Genomic DNA, 26,681 nt, shown 5'->3' on the forward strand with positions numbered 1-26,681 from the left:
CATGTCTGCTGCACATGTCCTTGTTGTTTTCAACACAGATAATCTCCACGTGCTTGTTGTAGAGAGGTGGAGTCGAGGCGCTGCTTACTTTCGTTTCATTGGAATGGAGGCGGGAAGGTGCCGCTTACTTTCGTTTCATTGGAATGGAGGCGCAAGATTTTGGAGGCAAAAAAAAATATATATATATTATTAAAAAGGGTGAATTTTTTATTTTTATTTTTTTTTATGTGCCATCGAACGAAGCTTCAAAGTATTTAAGACAGCCCTAGTGGCGAGCGTCTTGCCCACTGCCCCACTCAGCCGCCTATTACCGGGAATAATTAAAGTATTTCTGTAAGATCAACTTGTGAGACTGTATTCGAAAACCTCGGTTAAAGGAAAACTCCAACATTTTGGGAAATTAGCTTATTTGCCATCTACCCTGGAGTTAGACAAGAAGATGCATACATTTTTCTTCTCTGTGCATGCAGTAGGAGTAGGAAGACGTTGGGAACTAGGCTAATGGAGGAACCTACTTCCAGTGACTGACGCTAAGCTAGGCTAACGGTGCACGTCTTCCTACTCCTACTGCATGCACAGAGAAGAAAAAAGGTATGTATCTTCTTGTCTAACTCCAGGGTAGATGGCAAATAAGCAAATTTCCCAAAATGTTGGAGTTTTCCTTTAATTACAACAGCTTCCCAGGGTTGTTTTATTGCATTACCGTAAACCTGTAACTAGGGATGCTCGATATTGGCTATTTTACAGATACCGATATTGTCCAACTCTTAATTTCCGATACCGATATCAACCGATACCGATATATGCAGGGTTTCCCCCCCCCAAAAAAACCAATAATTTCAGGTAATTAACATTACATATCTCTTGTTGTGGAATTAACACAACATTATGCATACTTTTGACAATAAATAAAATCAGAATTTGCTTGCCTGGGTAAATAAAGATTATAGAAATGTAAAAAAAATAAAAATTTAAAACCGATACCGATATTTTCCGATATCACATTTTAATGCCGATATCGGCCGATAATATCGGTAGGCTGATAATATCGGACATCCCTACCTGTAACTAATCGCGCACTCGAAATACAGGGCGGCTGGTTTGACCACGCAAAAGTGAAAGACGGCTGGCTTGACCGCAGTTTATTTATGGCAATAACAACTATACCGTGTCACATACTAATGTCTAATGACAATATAAAATATAAGCTGGAGCGGGCTGTATGTGAAAACCAGCCCCCTCCAGTAGTGCACTAAGCATTTTTGGCGTTGTTCCAAAAATAGTAAATTATATTTATTATACAGGGTAGGGATTGAAACCTCCACTGATATTTGAATATGTAACGAAGGGAAAAAACAACCCACAAACAATTAACAAACAGGGAGAAGGGTAATGGGAGAACACACAAGGTAAGGATAATACAAGTAAACTAAATAAGCGCCCACAGGCACTAACCAACCAGCCAGAGGTTGGTACTGGGAAACCCCCAGCAAAAGGTACCAAATGTACAAGTCCACACTCAGTGGAACTAGGCCTAAAGCCAACAAGAGAATACTCACAATAGTTGAGAAGTGGCGCAGAGGCCAACAATATCTACATATATATATATATATATATATATATATATATATATATATATATATATATATATATACTTAGTCCACACGAAGCAGTAGATAAGCACAGTATCGTTCCACAACAGTGGCAAACAAATGGCAACCCCACTCCACTCTGGTCACTGGCAATTGACAGAATGAGGCGCCCCGATGTGTGTCATCTCCCACTCTGTTATCCACCCATCTCCACTGCCTGTCTGAAAGTGCACCAATCAGGTGCAACCAATCCAACCAGGGAGATGGGTGGCATCTGCGAAACAGAAACAGGAGATTAGGAGATGACACAACATCACACATAGAAAACAACACATTAAATATACTAACCTGATGTTACATGGTGTTAAAATATATGGCAATAATGATAATGAACAACCCACGTACGTGACATACTGTAATAACAACTATACCGTAATAACAACTATAGGCGTAGACCAGGGCCCTGGTCGTCAAGAGAGGAGATGAGAAAGATGAGCTGGTGCTGATGGGGAGTGAAGATGAGCTGGAGGACTGATCATACAGTATATACTAGGGATGTCCCGATCCGATCACATGATTTTCCGAAGATCGGGATCGACAAGAAAAATAAAAATAAAAATCTGATTTTTTTTTTATTTTTTTTTACTTATTTTTTTTTATTCAACAAACATGACCATGTTCATGTCTTAAACTCATACTGAGGCCTTAGTTTTGGTTTTAAATTGCATATCATCATCCATTTATTTATTGTCACACAGAGCAGAAGAATTTTGCCAAAACAAACGCATTTCCTTTGATTTAATCAAATGATTTATGTCAAGGATTGCAATGCCTCGCTTGAATGAAGTTAACTTTTCACTTGGATAACGTCAACATTCAGGGTGAATGTAATGTGAGAAATTGGGATGAAATATTTTTTTTACATATTATTTAATTTTTTTATCGGATCGGGAAAGATCGGTATCGGTAGATACTCAAAATCACATGATCGGGATCGGATCGGGAGCGAAAAAATTTGATCGGGACATCCCTAGTATATAACACACACACACAAATGCACACACACTGTGTTTAAGTTATTAAATCAATCATTGTCAATCTCTTGTCGGTTTTATAAAAATAGGCCTTTATTTTCACAAGTACATTTCAGACAAGTAAGTTTAGCTTTCGGACAAGTAAAATATCTGGCTCAAAAAGTTAATGTCATGCCCTGCATCATCTCATTCTCAATACTACCAAAACCAAAGAGATGATCTATGACCCCAGAGAAGTGAGAGTACATGACCCTGTGGTAATTGGCCACTGGTTCCCACGGTACCTGGAAAACATGGAAAACATGGAAAATGTTTTGATCATGCATAGACTGATTCTATACATCTATACTGTTAAGCTAAGCTTACTAGTGGGGTTGCTGTACTGAGGAACCACAGGGGAACCATCCTTATGTTTTCCCTTTTAGATTAATTAGTTTGATTTACAAAAGATTTTATAGAGTAAGAGTAGGCATACTACCCCTTCTGCGTAAAACTCATAATCTAATAAGACTAATAATAAAGGAAAGAGGGAGGAGGAAGAGAAGAGGGGTCACGAAGATGAAAGAGGAGGACAAGAGGAGGATAAGAGAGTAGAGGATGACAGGAAAAGGGAGAAGAGTGGAGAGGAGTTGAGAAGAATAGGAAGAGAAGACAGGAGCGGACACGAGAGGGGAGGTGTGGAGAGAAGAGGACAGGATGAGATAGGATAGGAGAGGAGTGGAAGAGAGAACAATCCCAGTGCTCATGTGTTTCAAAGTTCCAGTTCAATAAATTGTTGTTCATCTACAGCTTGTTTCATTATTTCTAGGGTTGACCTTTGAAGCTTTTTTTGGCAATCGAAGCTTCGGGGCCGAGCTTCGATTTTAATTCTTAATTAATTTTGTATCTTATGTTGTGGGACTTGTACAGCACTTGGTAAACTTTGTTGTTTTTAAATGTGCTCTATAAATAAAGTGGATTGGATTAATTAATTAAGTAGCCCCTTTCGTGACTGTGACGCAGCCAACAAGGTTTCACCCGGCTGTGTGATTTAATTCAAGGTGGATCGCTGTTGTCGTTTGAACAACTTCAGATTTCATGGGAACTACCAATCCCCCAAATCAAGAATGTTTAAGATGAATGAAGTAAGATTTTGATTATTTGAAATATGGCCTGTATAGACTAAACTATGCACAGAATTATGTCCGTCTACAAGGTCCGGATTCTACATGGTCCGGCAATGTAGACCTTGTAGACTCCACTACAGACCAATTATCAGTGAATGTTCATACATTTTTAAGAAGGGCTACTTCCACAAAAAAACAAAACTCACCAAAACATCTCAGTAGCACCTTATCTAAATGTTCTATTTCATATATGGAGATTCATATTTATTTATGTATTGCATGCATTTCTACATTTTACTTCCTATTTTGTTTATTCATCCCAGTATCTTTCTTTCTTATGTGTGGAATTCTACAAGGCATGTAGGTGTATGTGTTTGAGGATGATATCCTTCAAACAGGCAATAGTGATGATATAATTTGGGCAGTGCTGAGCTGGGTTACTTTCCTCCAGTGTATTTGTCCCCCGGCCCCACCCAATGGCCCCATGCATGCGCGCACACACGCACACACACACACACACACACACACATTTTTTTTTTTTTTTTAACTTCGCTTTTTTTTAATGTTCAAAGCTTGTGCCATCGAACGAAGCTTCGAAGTATTTAAGACAGCCCTAATTATTTCATGCATTGATATTATCAATAACACATCATCTCTAAGCATTTACAATGTAGGCTTGACTGGCACATCTTTTAAATCAAGTAAGTAGTCAGGTGTCCTAGGGGGTTGTGTGTGTGAGGGGAGGGGGGTGCGGATGGGGGCGGAAAGCTTCAGGGGCCTATAGATCATCACTTTAATATGGTACCTGGAAAATCAGGAGGTAGCATGGAAAAAATGTTCAAGGCAAGCATGGGAACCACGGGGGTGCAGAGTCATTAGAAATATATTGTGAATTACATTAACCAATATAAAATACACCATCAACATTTGATGTTTTGCAAATCTTGAATACACATCTCTAAAACAATATCCTGACCTCACAAATGTGTTTGTAATCTGGTGGCATAATCCAAGAATCACAGTTTCAGTCACCAGCTGATGGTCAATAATACAATGTTGATTCTTGTTTCCCATGTTAAATTTGAGCACTAGTCTCTTTGATTTCATTTTTATTCTGAGACTCAATAGTTTATTTGTACAATGAATGATACTACCACAATGACATTGCAGGCAACTGCCCAGTATTTTAACTAAAGTTGACCAGTTTTCAATACCAATCTTGTAGCAGATTCACTTTAACAGTATAATCTGTAACCTCTAAGCAAAATAGCCCTGCTTGGGAATGCACATTTCTCAGATGTGTGGGTTAGAATGGGAGTTGAAGGGGTTGTTATTGTCTGGCCACACCTCAGGCTCTGCCAAGAGAGGTCTGGAGAAACACCAGAGTAGAGTCCTTTCTTTCACACCTAGAGTCCCAGTTTCAGTCACCAGCTAACTGATGGTCAATGTTGATTCTTGTTTCCCACGTTAAACTTGAGCACTAGTCTCTTTGATTTCATTTTTATTCTGAGACTCAATGTTTAACAAATACCATGGAATAAATAAAATCAATACATTCATAAAGTCCCACTGAGGATTATGTCTGATTTGGAACCTGAAATATGGCAACTTCATTCTATTTTAAATATTTAAAAAACCGAATTGGGTTAAGTGATAACCCAGTATGTTTTAAGAGAGAGGGGATTTAAATAATTAAAGTACAATAGGTACAAATCAAATAAAAAATATGCAAGTGCAGATACTGAACAGATACATAGTGATTGTACAAAGTGATGTCTTCCAAGATGATCAGAGAGGAAATATCAGTTTGATGGAGGAGGTGTCTATTGTTGTTCTGATTGGCCAATCAGTTCCAAGCAGCTAAATGCTCAACTCTTGTCTCTCCAGACTGAAGTACTAATTCAAACATAAAGACGGGATAGTCTGCTGGTTGACTTGAACGCCTCTCTGTGGCAGAACACATTGTCTACTGGACCAAGACTTTCTACTGGAAACCATCTGGATCAAAACCTGCTTCTGAAGACGGATCAGACTGTGGACACCATCTGTAAGTACAATTATTTATTAGATTGTTTTCGTGGCATTGCAGAGCCTCTTATTTTCTGTGTTTCCAAGAAAACCAATCTAAACATGCCTGAATGTCTGTTGTTTATTTGTCTTCATTAAATGTAAGTGTATTTGTACAATGACAGTCAGATACCACCACAATGACATTGCACGCAACTGCCCAGTATTTTACCTAACGTTGACCAGATTCTAATAACAATCTTGTAGCAGATTCACTTTTAGAAGTATCTGTAATGTTGTAAACAGCTACCTCTAGGCAAAAGAGCCCTGCTTGGTAAGGCCTAACAAAATTAATAGTTGGTTTCAGGTTGGTTGTCAGTTTGGCCATGGGTAGGTAGGGAATTTATTTTATTTTATTTTTTTATTTTATTCTTTCCCACGGCGACTATGGATAGGGAATTTCTTTATTTAATTAAAATGTTCACAACAACATGGATGCATGTACTCTGCCAGCATGTTTAATATCCATAATACTAAATGTTTGACTAAGATTTCTATGAAACTTTATTAAATTTTTTTTTTTTTTTTTTTTTTTTCTTCTAAAAACTCATAAAATATATTGGGTCGCACCTAAATCGGCAGGGTCGGTCGGCAACCTGAAACCAACTATTAATTTTGTTAGGCCTAATGCACTTTTCTCAGATGTGTGGGTTAGAATTGAATGGGAGTTGAAGGGCTTGTTATTGTCTGGCCACACCTCAGGCTCTGCCAAGAGAGGTCTGGAGAAACACCAGAGTAGAGTCCTTTCTTAGCACAAATCCTACAGTTTCTCATTGTAGCTCTGGCTAGTTAGCCAAAAAACAATGTAAATTCAATGGGGTCAAGTTCCTGTCTGTACAGGCTGACTTAAGCTCACAGAAATCTACTTTGGGTACACTGTGGAATATATTTCAGTGGTCTTCAGTCAGCTTGTATCGAAAGTAGCTTGACCCCATTGACATGAGAAACAAGAACGAAATAACTCCCTATACTGATTCAACATCATCATTGATAAGTAAGAAATAAGGCATGGGTTCTATGGATATATAGCAGAATACCAGACATTGAAGATGGGAGGCCTATCGGAGGTATTCAGCATGAATAATGCTATAATGCTACTGTATTGGTCACACTAACTAGCCCCATTCAGCCTTAGTACCCTAATTGTTCCCTGCTATGTACATGTGTATAGGGTACTTCAGTCTCATCATATTTACTTTTCAATTGCAAATCTATCATGAGGTGGATGTGGCCACTGTATCTCACTTGCTATTCAAATGCTTATTACATATGACTGGGCCATTGGCTCTGGTATTTCCATTGTCACTGTATAGTTTCATGTCTAAATTGTTTGGGGGTAGGAAGGGGGGGTCCAGAGTCATTAGAAATATATTTAGAAATATATTGTGAATTACATTAACCAATATAAAATACACCATCAACATTTGATGTTTTGCAAATCTTGAAATCACACCACAATATCCTGACCTGACAAATGTGTTTGTAATCTGGTGGTGGCATAATCCAATAATCACAGTTTCAGTCACCAGCTGATGGTCAATAATACAATGTTGATTCTTGTTTCCCATGTTAAATGATTATTCTGAGATTCAATAGTTTATCTGTAACCTCTAAGCAAAATAGCCCTGCTTGGTAATGCACATTTCTCAGATGTGTGGGTTAGAATTGAATGGGAGTTGAAGGGGTTGTTATTGTCTGGCCACACCTCAGGCTCTGCCAAGAGAGGTCTGGAGAAACCCCAGTGTAGAGTCCTTTCTTTCACACCTAGTGTTGTGAAGGATCAGATTAAACCGAATATATATATTTATTTATATATATATATTTAATAGTATTTGTATATCGTTTGATATCCCCTGTATATTCCTTGTACAATATGCACTGAATATCCCTTTAGTCTACTAAACAGCCCATAATAGTTTCATTCTACCATTGGACGAGAACCTGGCGCCAGCAGCCATACCCCTAGGTTCAAGTTCAATCGTGCCGCCCAACATGCCGAGGCAAGCCCGGTTCCGCGTAGGAATACGTCTGGCGAAATACGAATGGTACTATTTGTTCACAGCGCATATATATATGGCGCAAGTAAAGTAGAACTTTCTTTTAGTCCATTAGTTCTTTACCCTCCAACCGAGTAACAGACGCGAAGCCTCACCCACGACGCACGTGTGGTGCAGTAAGGCCTACTTGGCCTCAGAATAGGCATTGAGATATCGTGTGGATTAATAGTTGAATTGTCATAGTTTGGCACTATACCGTCGAGTTGGACGTATTTCTATTAAGCTAATAATAGTCTATTTATGTATGGTGCATCGTTCGGTTAGAGTTATAAAGTTATCAGTACCCCCATCGTTCCTGACGTTATCTGGAGTCTTAACCAGGCTGGGCAGACCACTAGTGGTGCTTGCATCCGAGGAGCTCCGGGCCAGGGCGACTGGACCTGTACATTGGATTACTCTACCCGGACGACGGCGAGCCTTCCACGGCTTGGATTATGCTTTGGGTGCTTTGATTATTCCATGGATAACGGCCAACACTGCGGAGTGTTGGAACTACCCCCCGGAGAGGACTCCAGGTGAGACGGCGCTCTACACCAGTGAGGTCGCCTCACGTCTCTCCGTTGTGGACCGGCAGCTACCGTCCACCAGAGGGTCCAGCTGTATTCGTCTGCGGACCGAGGTTCTGTGGGCACCGTGTTCAAGACTTTGAATTCTCCCAAGAAATCGTCGGCCAGATGGGATACCGCCAGCGGCTTCTCTAACCCCCCCCTCCTACTGTCTTACAACCAGCGGGACCCCCCCCCCCCTTAGTGTATCCAGCTATAATCATTTAAGTACCATCGCTATAGTTTCCTAAAGAACCGGGTTGTATACTTACTCCCTGCGTAACCAGAGATTGGACATTCAATGTTGATTTACCTACGAATACTCATTTGCCATACAAGTGCATTTCAAATCATAAGTGTAAACAAGTGAACGTTGTATATACCTTTTGCTATATTAAATATTCGATTTGTACATTTGTGTGGACTTCGTTTCATCAGGTGGGAAAGTGTTCATCATATCTATATCATGTACTGGATGGCCAGAAGTTAAAGTACAAGAGGTAGTGGTTTAATAATACCATACTTAACAATACAGTCAGGGAATTGTACCCCTCAGTTACACCTAGAGTCCCAGTTTCAGTCACCAGCTAACTGATGGTCAATGTTGATTCTTGTTTCCCACGTTAAACTTGAGCACTAGTCTCTTTGATTTCATTTTTATTCTGAGACTCAATGTTTAACAAATACCATGGAATAAATAAAATCAATACATTCATAAAGTCCCACTGAGGATTATGTCTGATTTGGAACCTGAAATATGGCAACTTCATTCTATTTTCAATATTTGAAAAAACGAATTGGGTTAAGTGATAACCCAGTATGTTTTAAAGGAAAACTCCAACATTTTGGGAAATTAATGTATTAAGAAGATACATACCTTTTTTGTCTCTGTGCGTGCATTTAGCTTTGGGAACAGTCGCTCCGTTAGCGTAGCTTAGCTTCATCACTGGAAGTGGGGGATATCAGGAGCCTGATGTTCCCTTACACTGTATACAGTCACGAAATACACTCCAAATACAACTCAAACGTTCATGTAAACATGTTGTGACCTGTGTATTCACCACGTGGAGAAATAAAAAATAATTGAATTAGACAATTACGTTTTATAAGCAAATATACTCTGAACTATTTTTTGTCTAACCACTCCTCTCTGAGCGTGTCGTCGTGATTGTTGACATTCTCATTCATTCAAAGGATCCGAACCGATTGAAGTTTATGGATACCATGACTTAAAATCCTCTTACCTTGACGATTAAAAACCTCCCCAATTTAGAAAACAGTAATCCAATGGCTGGTATTGTTATACCGGACGCTCTGAGCTAACCGGAGCTAACACAGATCAGGATGGTAAAGCATATATAATGACTTCCTTTCTGGGGTTTTCAAAATAAAAGTGCAACGTTTATAGCAGCGGAAAACGTTTATTTTGTACATTATCGACAGGTTATGTATATAACCTAGTTATATGAGTACTGGCTAAGCGTCCCGCTCTTAAGCCATACCGAGATATACCTCATCTCATGTACCTACTGTACACCTCAATGAAAAACAAATACACCCACCACCTGCCAGGCCCCGCCCCTATAGTGGCGTACTATAAAGTACTAGGTGTGGTCACCACTCACTCTTCTTCGGAGAGGTCTGGAGAAACACCAGAGTAGAGTCCTTTCTTTCACACCTAGAGTCCCAGTTTCAGTCACCAGCTAACTGATGGTCAATGTTGATTCTTGTTTCCCACGTTAAACTTGAGCACTAGTCTCTTTGATTTCATTTTTATTCTGAGACTCAATGTTTAACAAATACCATGGAATAAATAAAATCAATACATTCATAAAGTCCCACTGAGTATTATGTCTGATTTGGAACCTGAAATATGGCAACTTCATTCTATTTTAAATATTTAAAAAACCGAATTGGGTTAAGTGATAACCCAGTATGTTTTAAGAGAGAGGGGATTTAAATAATTAAAGTACAATAGGTACAAATCAAATAAAAAATATGCAAGTGCAGATACTGAACAGATACATAGTGATTGTACAAAGTGATGTCTTCCAAGATGATCAGAGAGGAAATATCAGTTTGATGGAGGAGGTGTCTATTGTTGTTCTGATTGGCCAATCAGTTCCAAGCAGCTAAATGCTCAACTCTTGTCTCTCCAGACTGAAGTACTAATTCAAACATAAAGACGGGATAGTTGATGTTTTGCAAATCTTGAAATCACACCACAATATCCTGACCTGACAAATGTGTTTGTAATCTGGTGGTGGCATAATCCAATAATCACAGTTTCAGTCACCAGCTGATGGTCAATAATACAATGTTGATTCTTGTTTCCCATGTTAAATGATTATTCTGAGATTCAATAGTTTATCTGTAACCTCTAAGCAAAATAGCCCTGCTTGGTAATGCACATTTCTCAGATGTGTGGGTTAGAATTGAATGGGAGTTGAAGGGGTTGTTATTGTCTGGCCACACCTCAGGCTCTGCCAAGAGAGGTCTGGAGAAACCCCAGTGTAGAGTCCTTTCTTTCACACCTAGTGTTGTGAAGGATCAGATTAAACCGAATATATATATTTATTTATATATATATATTTAATAGTATTTGTATATCGTTTGATATCCCCTGTATATTCCTTGTACAATATGCACTGAATATCCCTTTAGTCTACTAAACAGCCCATAATAGTTTCATTCTACCATTGGACGAGAACCTGGCGCCAGCAGCCATACCCCTAGGTTCAAGTTCAATCGTGCCGCCCAACATGCCGAGGCAAGCCCGGTTCCGCGTAGGAATACGTCTGGCGAAATACGAATGGTACTATTTGTTCACAGCGCATATATATATGGCGCAAGTAAAGTAGAACTTTCTTTTAGTCCATTAGTTCTTTACCCTCCAACCGAGTAACAGACGCGAAGCCTCACCCACGACGCACGTGTGGTGCAGTAAGGCCTACTTGGCCTCAGAATAGGCATTGAGATATCGTGTGGATTAATAGTTGAATTGTCATAGTTTGGCACTATACCGTCGAGTTGGACGTATTTCTATTAAGCTAATAATAGTCTATTTATGTATGGTGCATCGTTCGGTTAGAGTTATAAAGTTATCAGTACCCCCATCGTTCCTGACGTTATCTGGAGTCTTAACCAGGCTGGGCAGACCACTAGTGGTGCTTGCATCCGAGGAGCTCCGGGCCAGGGCGACTGGACCTGTACATTGGATTACTCTACCCGGACGACGGCGAGCCTTCCACGGCTTGGATTATGCTTTGGGTGCTTTGATTATTCCATGGATAACGGCCAACACTGCGGAGTGTTGGAACTACCCCCCGGAGAGGACTCCAGGTGAGACGGCGCTCTACACCAGTGAGGTCGCCTCACGTCTCTCCGTTGTGGACCGGCAGCTACCGTCCACCAGAGGGTCCAGCTGTATTCGTCTGCGGACTGAGGTTCTGTGGGCACCGTGTTCAAGACTTTGAATTCTCCCAAGAAATCGTCGGCCAGATGGGATACCGCCAGCGGCTTCTCTAACCCCCCCCTCCTACTGTCTTACAACCAGCGGGACCCCCCCCCCCCTTAGTGTATCCAGCTATAATCATTTAAGTACCATCGCTATAGTTTCCTAAAGAACCGGGTTGTATACTTACTCCCTGCGTAACCAGAGATTGGACATTCAATGTTGATTTACCTACGAATACTCATTTGCCATACAAGTGCATTTCAAATCATAAGTGTAAACAAGTGAACGTTGTATATACCTTTTGCTATATTAAATATTCGATTTGTACATTTGTGTGGACTTCGTTTCATCAGGTGGGAAAGTGTTCATCATATCTATATCATGTACTGGATGGCCAGAAGTTAAAGTACAAGAGGTAGTGGTTTAATAATACCATACTTAACAATACAGTCAGGGAATTGTACCCCTCAGTTACACCTAGAGTCCCAGTTTCAGTCACCAGCTAACTGATGGTCAATGTTGATTCTTGTTTCCCACGTTAAACTTGAGCACTAGTCTCTTTGATTTCATTTTTATTCTGAGACTCAATGTTTAACAAATACCATGGAATAAATAAAATCAATACATTCATAAAGTCCCACTGAGGATTATGTCTGATTTGGAACCTGAAATATGGCAACTTCATTCTATTTTCAATATTTGAAAAAACGAATTGGGTTAAGTGATAACCCAGTATGTTTTAAAGGAAAACTCCAACATTTTGGGAAATTAATGTATTAAGAAGATACATACCTTTTTTGTCTCTGTGCGTGCATTTAGCTTTGGGAACAGTCGCTCCGTTAGCGTAGCTTAGCTTCATCACTGGAAGTGGGGGATATCAGGAGCCTGATGTTCCCTTACACTGTATACAGTCACGAAATACACTCCAAATACAACTCAAACGTTCATGTAAACATGTTGTGACCTGTGTATTCACCACGTGGAGAAATAAAAAATAATTGAATTAGACAATTACGTTTTATAAGCAAATATACTCTGAACTATTTTTTGTCTAACCACTCCTCTCTGAGCGTGTCGTCGTGATTGTTGACATTCTCATTCATTCAAAGGATCCGAACCGATTGAAGTTTATGGATACCATGACTTAAAATCCTCTTACCTTGACGATTAAAAACCTCCCCAATTTAGAAAACAGTAATCCAATGGCTGGTATTGTTATACCGGACGCTCTGAGCTAACCGGAGCTAACACAGATCAGGATGGTAAAGCATATATAATGACTTCCTTTCTGGGGTTTTCAAAATAAAAGTGCAACGTTTATAGCAGCGGAAAACGTTTATTTTGTACATTATCGACAGGTTATGTATATAACCTAGTTATATGAGTACTGGCTAAGCGTCCCGCTCTTAAGCCATACCGAGATATACCTCATCTCATGTACCTACTGTACACCTCAATGAAAAACAAATACACCCACCACCTGCCAGGCCCCGCCCCTATAGTGGCGTACTATAAAGTACTAGGTGTGGTCACCACTCACTCTTCTTCGGAAAAAACTTTTCCAGGAAAAGATTCCCCAAGGGAACTCAGGGCACGCTAAGAGCGGGACGCTTAGCCAGTACTCATATAACTAGGTTATATACATATAACCTGTCATTATATAGCGTACTTGCATCGCGTCCCGCTCTTAAGCCATACAGAGATATGGGGTAGAGCGGACGCGAGGCCCGACAGATGCACCCCCTGAGGACCCGTAAGCCCACATCAAGGGGAAAGGAGAGTCCCGTCACCCCATCCTTCCTAATGAAGAGGGGGCGCAGTCAACTCCACCCGAGTGCGAACAAGAGGGAACTAGAACCCCTTGAACACACAGCACAGGCGGAACCACGTGTGACCCAACACACTGTGGCCCATACCCACACACCCCTGCTACCCCACCAAAGGACGGGAAGCAGGAGAGGCCACAGACCCCAGAACCGCCTGGGAGACAGAACTCCCGGTCATGTCCATGAGGTAAAACCTTACGAAGGGACCCGGGGAGGACCATGAAGCTGCAGCACAGATGTCCTCCACCGAGGCCCCACCCAGCAGAGCGGCAGAGGCCGCCACCCCACGAGTGGAGTGCGCCCTGACGCCCCCAGGGGGATCCAGCCCGGCCAACGTGTAGCAGAGGGCAATGCCCTCGCACAGCTTGTCGCCATATGTGAAAATAATCCCACAGCGCACCCGACGTCAACTGACGCTGGACCGCAAGGAACAGTAGATAGTTGGCCCGGTCACTCCTGCTGTGCGACGCACCCAAGGGGGGACCCCGACAGAAAGGGCCGGTTTGATACGAGAAGCTGCCATCAAACTGGTTGACACCCCCCCCCCTTGAACACCCCTCTAGCGCATGCTGAGGAGCTGTTCTACAGCTAGACATGCAAGGCGTGAGGACCCCATGGGCTCCTACACGCCGTAGCCCTGCAGTGATATTGCTATCACCAAAATCACGCTCGCCTCTTCTTTGCAGACCACTGCCGCTCTCACAGGAGTGGGAGGCATCAGCGTGACACCCCGCCTGGCAAAGGCGAGGCCGGGGTAACCCTTGCTGAGCATTCAACCGAAGAGGCCTCGAGTCCCCCTGCTGACCAGTGTAAATAGTGGCAGCCGTAACACCAGGCTCACCCATCACACAACGTGTGGTGCAGGAGCCACGTGACAGCACAACATTCTCACGGACAGACCCAGGCTCAGCCATCAACTGGGTGTCAGCCCCTGTCCCCATGAGAAGCGAAAAGTGGGGCCGCATGCGCTTCAAAGAAGGTTCGCGGCCCGCAGCCAAAGGAAAACGATCAGAGCCCTGCTTCCGTGGGTAACGGAGAGAGAATTGAACGGGGAGCGGGCTGCTTGCGGCAGAATGATGACGGCTTGTTTGATCCAAGCTGAATACACCCAAAATGGCCGATCCCTCGGCCGCCAAGGCTGTCGGCCTTGCGGATCCCTGTTGACTCTCCGCCCAGGGTACCACTGGCGGGGAAACATGGCCGCCTGTCGAGGGCCTCGCCACAGTCGTTGACAATGCCGTGCTCCAACCTCTGGCTGCACAGCGTGAGGCGGTGTGGGACCCAGATCAACAACCGCCTGCGCCTCCTCAGAACGACCGAAAAGTCCTTCTGTGGAAAAAGGAGTCGTGAGGAGAGAAAATCTATCTTCTTCCCCAAGAGGAGAGTGCTCCAACCAGACATGCCTATTAACAAACGTTGATAGCATCCTAATCCTCCCCACAGTTATAGCTTGCGACTGAGTCAAGATCTCTATAACACCACAAACATGCAACATGTTTATAGTGTCGGCTGGACCCATAGCCCCACTACCCGACGCCAATGTGGACAGGAAAATAGACAGCTGAGCCATAACACTGGCCGCCGCTAAAAACCATCCTGCAGCAGTATACCACTCATCCGTCCATACTGCCACCCTCCGAGCCGATTCGCTCTCAAGCATCGGCCGGGTGGGACATCGTTCATCCCCGCCGGGGCACAGGATCAAAGCTACCTGGCTACTTAGCCACGGTACACCCGGCCTGCACCCTGTTGTTAACCCTTTTACCCGTAAAAAAGGTAAATAGGACTCAGCAGAACCCCCCACATTAGTTACCGACTGACCTTCATTAATGAACCGGGCAAGAGGAGGGAAAAGCGGCAACGTCCCACGGCGGGGAATATTAGAACAACGACCCATTTCAGCATTAGCATTAGCAGTAGCATTAGTGTTAGCAGCATGCTCCAGGATCGCCCGGAAACCGTCCACTTCAGGGGAACGTTCACCAAGCCATCCCGCCCCTGGCGCCGACACACACTTCACAGCATTACTAACACCAACATCAATGCCTGATGACACAGGGCCTACCTGTGTACAAGCCGGCTCGATAGCCAAACCTTGCACGCTGCTCCTCGATCTGCTGCCACAAGACGAGGAAACATCTGAATAGGCTCGACGTGTCGCTGAAACATCCCCCGAAGATTCCAGGGGTAAGCAAACCTCTGGTAAGCATTCAACATTACGCAATTTCTCTAATCTTTTCATAGCACTAGTTACATAGGGCGATGATGGAAACGAAATAGAGGAAGAGTGAGTGGTGACCACGCCTAGTACTTTATAGTACGCCACTATAGGGGTGGGGCCTGGCAGGTGGTGGGTGTATTTGTTTTTCGTTGATGGTGTACAGTAGGTACATGAGATGAGGTATATCTCGGTATGGCTTAATAGCGGGACGCGATGCAAGTACGCTATATAACTAACGTTAACACGAACCTAAACTAACGTTACAACTAACCTAAAGTTAGTTTAGGTTCGTGTTAACGTTAGATAATGTACAAAATAAACGTTTTCCGCTGCTATAAACGTCGCACTTTTATTTTGAAAACCCCAGAAACGAAGTCATTATATATGCTTTACCATCCTGTTCTGTGTTAGCTCCGCTAGCTCAGAGCGTCCGGTATAACAATACCAGCCATTGGATTACTGTTTTCTAAATTAGGGAGGCTTTTAATCGTCAAGGTAAGAGGATTTTAAGTCATGGTATCCATAAACTTCAATCGGTTCGGATCCTTTGAATGAATGAGTGTCAACAATCACGACGACACGTTGAAATCACTGGCTGCGCTCAGAGAGGAGTGGTTAGGCAAAAAATTGTTCAGAGTAGGGCTGGGCGATATGGAAAAAAATCATATCGCGATAACTATATGATAATGTTATCATATTTCTCTATCGATAATTATCGAAATTGTTATAAGTGTAAAAAAAACATTTATTTGTATTATTTTTTTAACATTTTTTTTTTAAACAACATATGTATGTTTATTTTGCAGCAATTCTTTGTCGTTGCCGCCATCTTTAGTGTTACATCCCCTCACACTCCAGTTCTCAGGCTGCAGCTGGTTTAAAAGCGAAAGTAAACCGGCTTCTCTGCTGGCTGTGGCTCCAGGGGAGTTGAACAGTTCTGGCTCTGCTAGTTTATTTTCGATCTTTTGGCGCTTTTTTGGTGGACAAACCACCGCACATGTGCACCGTGACTCGTGACTCGAGTCTAGTTCTGCTAGCACACATAGCCTACTGTGTACAGACGGTTTCAAACTATTGTAAATTAGAAAGCAAACAAAATAAATGGACAAGAGAAAAATAAATCTCAATTTGGTCAGTATTGTCATTTGGACAAGCAAAGCCATTACTTTAAGTTGCAGGCAAGAAAGACGAGTATGTCCACTGTCTCGATTTTTCGATTTTTATTTTATTTCGATATTCGATATCGATTATTAAAATATATCACTATTTATCGTTATATCGCCCCCAGCCTTAGTTCAGAGTATATTTGCTTATAAAACGTAATTGTCTAATTCAATTATTTTTTATTTCTCCACGTGGTGAATACACAGGTCACAACATGTTTACATGAACGTGTTGGAGTTGTATTTGGAGTGTATTTCGTGACTGTATACAGTGTAAGGGAACATCAGGCTCCTGATATCCCCCACTTCCAGTGATGAAGCTAACGGAGCGACTGTTCCCAAAGCTAAATGCATGCACAGAGACAAAAAAGGTATGTATCTTCTTGTCTAACTCCAGGGAAGATGTTAAATAAGCTAATTTCCCAAAATGTTGGAGTTTTCCTTTAAGAGAGAGGGGATTTAAATAATTAAAGTACAATAGGTACAAATCAAATAAAAAATATGCAAGTGCAGATACTGAACAGATACATAGTGATTGTACAAAGTGATGTCTTCCAAGATGATCAGAGAGGAAATATCAGTTTGATGGAGGAGGTCACCCGTCTATTGTTGTTCTGATTGGCCAATCAGTTCCAAGCAGCTAAATGCTCAACTCTTGTCTCTCTTGTATAAGAACAGGCTGTTTTCCAGAATGAAGTACTCATTCAACCATAAAGACTGGATAGTCTGCTGGTTGACTTGAACGCCTCTCTGTGGCAGAACACATTGTCTACTGGACCAAGACTTTCGACTGGAAACCATCTGGATCAAAACCTGCTTCTGAAGACGGATCAGACTGTGGACACCATCTGTAAGTACAATTATTTATTAGATTGTTTTCGTGGCATTGCAGAGCCTCTTATTTTCTAAACATGCCTGAATGTCTGTTGTTTATTTGTCTTCATTAAATGTAAGTGTATTTGTACAACGACATTCAGATACCACCACAATGACATTGCACGCAACTGCCCAGTATTTTACCTAGCGTTGACCAGATTCTAATAACAATCTTGTAGCAGATTCACTTTTAGAAGTATCTGTAATGTTGTAAACAGCTACCTCTAGGCAAAAGAGCCCTGCTTGGTAATGCACTTTTCTCAGATGTGTGGGTTAGAATTGAATGGGAGTTGAAGGGCTTGTTATTGTCTCTCCACACCTCAGGCTCTGCCAAGAGAGGTCTGGAGAAACACCAGAGTAGAGTCCTTTCTTAGCACAAATCCTACAGTTTCTCATTGTAGCTCTGGCTAGTTAGCCAAAAAACAATGTAAATTCAATGGGGTCAAGTTCCTGTCTGTACAGGCTGACTTAAGCTCACAGAAATCTACTTTGGGTACACCGTGGAATATGTTTCAGTGGTCTTCAGTCAGCTTGTATCGAAAGTAGCTTGACCCCATTGACATGAGAAACAAGAACGAAATAACTCCCTATACTGATTCAACATCATCATTGATAAGTAAGAAATAAGGCGTGGGTTCTATGGATATATAGCAGAATACCAGACATTGAAGATGGGAGGCCTATCGGAGGTATTCAGCATGAATAACGCTATAATGCTACTGTATTGGTCACACTAACTAGCCCCATTCAGCCTTAGTACCCTAATTGTTCCCTGCTATGTACATGTTTATAGGGTACTTCAGTCTCATCATATTTACTTTTCAATTGCAAATCTATTATGAGGTGGATGTGGCCACTGTATCTCACTTGCTATACAAATGCTTATTACATATGACTGGGCCATTGGCTCTGGTATTTCCATTGTCACTGTATAGTTTCATGTCTAAATTGTTTGGGTGTAGGAAGGGAGAGCAGGTTGCATCACATAAATACCTAGGAATCCACATGGATAATCGACTGAAATGGGATGTACATGTTGATGTTCTGTGTTCCAAACTAGCCCAACGACCTCACTTCCTCCGTAGACTCAGACTGTTTGGTGTGAGCACAGCGATCATGACCACATTTTATAAAGCTGTCCTAGAAAGCCTGATGAGATATGGGATGGCAGTGTGGTTTGGTACGCTCACAGTACAGTGTAAGTCAAAGCTTGAAAGGCTAGTGAAAGCAGAGATGATGGTGACCGGAAACACCAAGTATCTGTCACTCCAATCCATCTTCGAGAAAGTAGTGGTCAGCCAGGCACAGAATCTTACAGGACCCTTCTCATATTCTTTATCCTGAATATGAAGTTCTTCCCTCAGGGAGACGGTTCAGAGCAAATAGATACAAGAGCAACCGCTACAAGCTCTCCTTCCTTCCTACATCCATCGCTCTCCTAAATAATCTAGAGGTTGATTCCTTTGTCCAAGTCTTAATCTGTTATTTAATTAGGGCAGGGTGCAATATGAAGCTTTTTGAAGCTTTTGAAATGTGTTTACCTACTTATGTATTATGGTTCAGTGTTTCCCCTAGGATTGTTTTCAGGGGGAGGGTAGGCCCCCCGAAACTACTAGTGTTGTCGCGGGGCGCGCGTGTCACGTATACGTGGTGTCAACAGTGTCATCATAGACACGCGCAGTAAGGCAGTTGTTAGTATCGGTGCATGAGCTGAAATGAAACGATTGCACATGAATTAGGTATATAAATATTAACTTTATTTACAACACATAAATTAACTTATTTACAATTATACATATAGTAGTGACAACACGCGTCGCATATGAACTATTTACAAAAAAGGGAGGTACATAAAACACCCCAACTATTTACAATCAGTGTCAGAGCGGGCGCACTCAAGTTGTTTGGATTCTGAGGGCTCAGAGTTAGGGCTGGGTGATATAACGATAACGATAAATATCGCGATATATTTTAATAATCGATATCAAATATCAAAAAAATATATATATCGAAAAATCGTTTTTTTATTTAATTTTTTTAATATATATATATATATATTTTTTTTGTGTGACCTGCAACAGGGCAGTTTTAAAACCAGAGACAGTGGACAGACTTGTCTTTCTTGCCTGCAACTTAAAGTAATGGCTTTGCTTGTCCAAATGACAATACTGACCAAATTGAGATTTATTTTTCTCTTGTCCATTTATTTTGTTTGCTTTCTAATTTAAAATACAGTTTGAAACCGTCTGTACACAGTAGGCTATGTGTGCTAGCAGAGCTAGACTCCAGTCATGAGTCACGGTGCACATGTGCGGTGGTTTGTCCACCAAAAAAGCGCCAAAAGATCGAAAATAAACTAGCAGAGCCAGAACTGTTCACAGCCAGCAGAGAAGCCGGTTTACTTTCGCTTTTAAACCAGCTGCAGCCTGAGAACTGGAGTGTGAGGGGATGTAACACTAAAGATGGCGGCAACGACAAAGAGTTGCTGCAAAATAAACATACATCTGTTGTTTTTTTTATTATTTTTTATACTTATAACAATTTCGATAATTATCGATATCGAGAAATATGATAACATTATCATATCGTTATCGCGATATGATTTTTTGCCATATCGCCCAGCCCTACTCAGAGTGCACACTGGACACTCTGACCGAAGAGTGAGTTTATCAGAGTGGAGCAGATTTTCAGAGTGAATTTATTAACTCACCTTAACCTTAAAGTCTATAAGCTATCTAGGTGGCCACCTAGACAGCAGCCTGAGTGGGGAATCCATGGCTCTCAGAACTATGAGCAAGGTAAATGGCAGAACAAAATTTCTGACCAGAAAAGCGCATTTATTAGACCTTGAAAGTCTTCGCATTCTGGAAAATTCACTTGTTTCTTGTTGTTTTGACTATGCTATCTGTTCTTGGTACGGAGGTCTGACCAAAGTTTTAAAAGAAAAGTTACAGGTTTCCCAGAACAAACACATCCCATTAACTCTAGGACTAGCCTCACCAACCTTTATTTATTCTCGAAATTACAATTGAGGTCACCCTCATTTTCAATGTAGTCCAGACTTTACAGACACTTCAATGCACACATGTCTACAATATAACAATAATTAATATTAATAACTATCTACATAGTACTCTCAGTCCAGAGTGCACCACAGCAACTAGTATAAAAAAAATTAACATAGCCATAAAATCAGCACGCAAATGGACAAAATAAATAATTGCATAAACTTCAGACATAAGAATAGGTATAAAAGACAATAAAAGTAGTGCAATGTAGATGTGCAGATTTAAGAATAGGCATAAAATAAGTACAATAGTAAAATGTCGCTCGAAGGCATGTGAACCCCCCCGGAACAGTCAGTCCCCCGAACACCTCACACATCAATCCGACCACATCCCCATCCAAGACACACCCCTGACGCCATGACCGAAGGAAAACACCGCTCCATCTACCCCGGCCCCGGCGCCCCCGCCACCACGAGGAAAACCAGCGAACACCACGCCCCCACCCCCAAACTCCACAGAGGAATGACAGGCCACAAGCCCCATGACCCGCAGCCATGCTAAAGGAGACACGACTCCACACACTCAAGCAGACAGACACAACAGCGGCCAAACGAGAAGACATGCAGGGTCGGGATGGTCCAAGACGACACCGGGACCCCCGGGACACAGCAGAAGCCACAGCGAGCCCCCCACGCAAGGAACCCCAAAACCAGTCGGCAAACCGAGGGAGCCCAACCAAAAATCCACCAAAGCACACGCAAGAGACCAATACCCAACTCCAGGGAAGGTCTAGGGAAGGTCCAGTCGAAGCCATAGGCTCCAACCCCCCCCCCCCCCCCCCCCAGAGTCGAACACCAGCCCTCCGCATGCGCCCCGAAGGACCCCGGCCAGCCCCCATCGCTAAACTCCCCCAACCCACCGACACCCCAGGGATCCACGATCCCCCCGCACTGACAAGGCCACCAGGACCAGAGGCAACAAAGCAACCAACCCATGTTCTCATAAGATGCAGTGGTGTGTATCATATCTGTCACCAGTGATAAATCTAAGAGCAGAATGATAAACAGAATCTAGTGGTTTGAGAGTCGAAGGGGCAGCATTTCTATAAATCACATCTCTATAATCCAAGACCGATAGAAAGACTGCTTCAATTACCCTCTTTCTACACATCATTGGGAAACTAGATCTATTCCTATACAGGAAACCAATTGCCTCAATTTACTGGCAAGGTTGTTTATATGATATTTAAACAAATGTATCATCGAGCCAGACTCCAAGATATTTATATTCGGGTACCCTTTCTATATCTGACACATTTCTAGTCGATATAAGTCAATTATTTTGATCTATATTTCACCACCATGAATTTAGTTTTGCTTGCATTTAATACAAGCTTAAGGCCTATAAGCTTATCTTGCAGAGCATTAAATGCATGTTGTAAGTTGTCAGTAGCTAATTATACAGAATCTGCGGTACAATAGATAATTGTGTCATCCGCATATAAATGTGCTTGACAGCCCTTCAAGGACAGAATAATATCATTAACACTTTGATCGCCGGGGTTAAATTCATAATTTACCATCCCTCGCCAGCCCTATTTAACATGGAGAAGTTCCCCTTCTTTGCAGGGCTATAACTTTTTCAATTGTATTGCTAAATTGACATTACTATGGCCCATTCAACGTCCTATATCTATTGTTCAGGGTGTAGCAACGTTATACTTTTTCATTCACATATTCATACTAAAATTCGGTCTAAAGTATAAGTATGTTTTTATCGTTTTCTGCAGCTTTCTCCAGAACTTGATTTATAGCTCCAAATGCATTATATTGATGATCAAATACAGTTTGATAGGAATCTGTGCGAGATAAAAAATTTCAACTGGACGTGCTTCTAGGAGTTACTAAGTATGATCTGATGTTGACCGGATGGGCGGGGGGTCGTTTATAATTCCGTGGGCAACGTTATATCATTCATCTAGTGTGGGTGATATGATCATTAGAGCAGTTAGTAAAGAACACGTTGAAAAATAACGCTGGATCTTACCGTATGTTCCTCGCGCCGTTGGACGATGAGCCTGGAACTGAAATATTCCTATTATGGGATGTAGAAATACCCGATCCATTTCCAGGTTGTATAATAGTATATACGTCCAAATCATGTTGTTTATCGAGTTATTTGCAACCGATCGACATCCAGTGTGTCAAGATGGAGTCCTGCTAAAGATAGCGAGTGCCCGGACGAAATATGGGTGAGCACCACTTCATCCGCATCACTTCCTGTTTGGGCGACCGGCCGATCGGCCACCAGGTGGCGTTCTTGAACCGTTGGAGAGTTGAGAGGGGGTCACCAGAACATATAATGTCTCCGGGGTTAGAAATATGATTTCGATCACAGATTTTTGAAATATTGATATCAAAGACGCTGTCCAGCGTCTTCGGCAGAATAAGCATGGCGGGGAAAGACGCTGCACAGCGTCTTCTGCGATTAAAGTGTTAATATAAATAGTAAATAAAACGGGGCTTAGGATCGATCCTTGTGGAACACCTTTTGTAATGGGCAAACATTCTGACTGGGTTTGGCCCACTTTCACACATTAGTTTCTGCCTGATATAATTCCGGAACCAACCGCAAACAATCTCATCAAAACCAACACTATTTACATTTACATTTAGTCATTTAGCTGACGCTTTTATCCAAAGCGACTTACAAGTTCTGTACGACAAGCCATCAGGAAGAGCACAACTCTATCAGCTGAGTAACAATGCAGTCTATTCAACACAAGAGAATGATCAACCGTATCAAACGCTTTGGATAAATCTATAAATAGGGCAGCACAATGTTTCTTTTTGTCCAATGCAGAAACAATATCATTTATAACTAAAGTGGTGGCTGAGATTGTACTATGGTTGGCTCTGAAACCAGATTGATGGGGGCTTAGAATAGAGTTATTAGAGAGAAATGTTTTGAGTTGGTTATTCACTAGTGATTCCAGAATTTTAGCTAAGCATGACAACTTGGAAATTGGACGATAATTGTTCAGGTCAGTTCTGTCTCCACCTTTATGCAAAGAAGAGACATGGGCCATTTCCCAAATACTGGGAACTATGCCTGTTAATATAGAGAGATAAAAAATATAGGTTATTTGCTCTGTGATTACAGGAGCAGCTAATTTAAGAAAGTAAGGGTCCAAGTTGTCCTCCCCAGTCGACTTTCTGGTATCAATAGACACCAACATATTAAAAACTACATCAGGAGTAATAGGCTCAAAGAGAAATGTGGTGGCAGGCCCTTCATTTTGCTCATAGCAGTCACCAGGAGGAGTTCCTTCACAGTCACGCTCACAGTCTACTTCATTAAACAAATGTCCAGCTTGGGCAAAATGGCTATTGAAGGCTAAGCAAATCTCTTTACCTTCAGTTATCAAACAGTCATTATATTTGACCTCTGTAGGCAGGGAAATGGTAGTCTTGGTTTTATTTGAATTTACTGCTTTCCAAAATGTTGTTGGGTCAGAGTATGAACTGATTATTTCTAAATAATAGCTTGATTTAGCATTTTTGACAGATGATGTACATTTGTTTCTAATCTGTCTAAAAGATAACCAATGGGATGGATCCCCAGAGCGTCTGGCTAGAGTCCAGGCTCTATTCCTTTCTTTGAATAGCAATGATAGCTAGGGATGGGCAGTGTTGGGCAAGTTACTTTTAAAAAGTAACTAGTTACAGTTACTAGTTACTTCTTCCAAAAAGTAACTAAATTACTTACTCAGTTACAAATTATAAAAGTAACTAGTTACTTCAGAAAGTAACTATTGCGTTACTTTCAATATATATATATTTTTTACATAAACAACATACACAAATCTAAACTATTTTAATGTTGCTGTGGGACAAAGTGAGACTAGCCTCCAATCAAATGCCATGTATGTAGATATTATAATTACTATGTTTATATAGTGGATCATACAAATACAATAGATGTTTTGGAACTTTTGATATGTATTGCCCCTCAACAGGCCACAACTGGGCAACATTAAATTATGCTTGTTAAGCACTATACCAAAAATAAATAACAAATATATACTGATTGATTTTAATGAACAGATCGCAGAATGGGTACAGCAGTATGGCTCAATACACACAATTGTTAAGGGGATGCAGATCAGAGAAAGACTTTCGTCTTGTTTACATCAGGGTCCCCCATTTTCAATTCATGACATTTATGACATACACAACATACAGATATACGAATCTAATCGAATCATTCTAAACTAATCTAATCATGACATTTAAGACATGCATGACATACAGATATATATCTCTGCGCACCAGACTGTGCTATTAAACCAGGAAGTGCAGCACTATGTTGAGCCTGTAAGCAGTAGAGCCACTACTGCCCTGCGCTGCAACACAACAAGAGTGAACCGCGGTCTCACGCTTACTGCTCGCTTATGTTGTTCCGTTGGAATAGTTTCGGATTAGGGCGGTTAGGTGGCGTAGCGGAGATTGCGTTCGTCACCAACCCCGGAGCTGTGAGCTGGATTCGCCTGTTCGAATCCAGCTCACAGCTCCGGGGTTGTCACCAGCTTGGCTGGCCGTTCACACTAATACAATTGGCAGTATTAGAGGATGGGAGAAGCTGGCGGGGTGGGTCCGGGTCGTTGTAAACAGCGACTCCTACAGTTCGGTCGGGGCGCCTGCTAAGCGCGAATAGGACCTGAGTGGGATAGTGTGATCCTTCCACACGCTACGCCCTCTCAGGGAGGATCCGCGCTGCCAGGTGAAAAGAAGCGGTTGATTGGCTGGACGTGTGTCGGAGGAAGCACATGATAGCCTCCACTCTCCCAGATGATCTGACTGTGGGGGGTAAGTGCGCAGCGACCAGGAAGGGGATTGGGAATTGGCATACGATTAACATTGGGATGGGAGAAAATCGGAGGAAAATGGAGGGGGAAAAAGATCAATAAAAAGACGGAATAGTTTTGGATTATTTGGGCTCAAAACGTACGCTACACTGACCCGCGGTCTCACGCTGACTGAATCGCTTGTGTTGTGTCGCTGTGTGTCAGACTGTAGATGCTTTCGAACACCCGCCCACCTCTACCTCTGATTGGCTTACCATGACATTTCACTCAACCATAGCCAATCGTCAGCATGTATCCGCCTGGCTCACGCACTGCCCACTAAACAAGGAAGAACATATTGCCTCTCTGCACAGATATCTGTCTGATGAAAGAAACAGGTTCATTCATAGTAACGCGCTGCATTTTTTTGCAGTAACTGTAACAGCGGTATTGCGATTGGAAGAGTAATCCGTTAGATTACTCGTTACTGAAAAAACGAACGCCGTTAGTAACGCCGTTACTTATAGCGCCGTTATTCCCATCACTGGGGATGGGTACCGAATTAGGTACTTTTAAAGGTACCTACTGAATCACGTCGGTACTACAGAGTACCGATTCACGTGAGATCCGTTGGTGCCACATTTCGGTACTGTAAAAAAAAGAAAGTTTTGGCTTTATTTTTATTTTTATTTACGTCAACGTTCACACGCACAATACACGCTTACCTAGGATTTTACTTGATTCAACAACAAAGCAGTCGGGGCAATGGCAAGCCGAAAACGGTCGAAAGTGTGGTTATTTGAAGTTTGGATTTTTTCTTATCACAACTGAGGTAGGTAGATTACATTTTTAGAGACTAAAGTACCGAAAAAGGTACCGTTGG

The 26,681-nt window shown here is 41.9% G+C and overlaps 1 protein-coding gene across 6 annotated transcripts in view; it reads left to right on the forward strand.

Moving 5' to 3' along the window:
• Window positions 1–26,681, forward strand: part of LOC311229978 (uncharacterized protein) — a 50,062-nt gene that overhangs the window by 15,199 nt on the left and 8,182 nt on the right. For 5 of the 6 annotated variants that reach the window (XM_084316091.1, XM_084316095.1, XM_084316094.1 and 2 more), the window contains 2 exons: window positions 5,620–5,779; window positions 17,742–17,918. The gene's annotated coding sequence lies outside the window, so the exon portion shown is untranslated. The remainder of the gene's footprint in view (window positions 1–5,619; window positions 5,780–17,741; window positions 17,919–26,681) is intronic. The other variant, XM_084316092.1, reaches the window with a different exon arrangement.

Source organism: Notolepis coatsorum (assembly GCF_963971535.1).
Source record: "Notolepis coatsorum genome assembly, chromosome: 6".
Lineage (NCBI taxonomy): Eukaryota > Metazoa > Chordata > Actinopteri > Aulopiformes > Paralepididae > Notolepis > Notolepis coatsorum.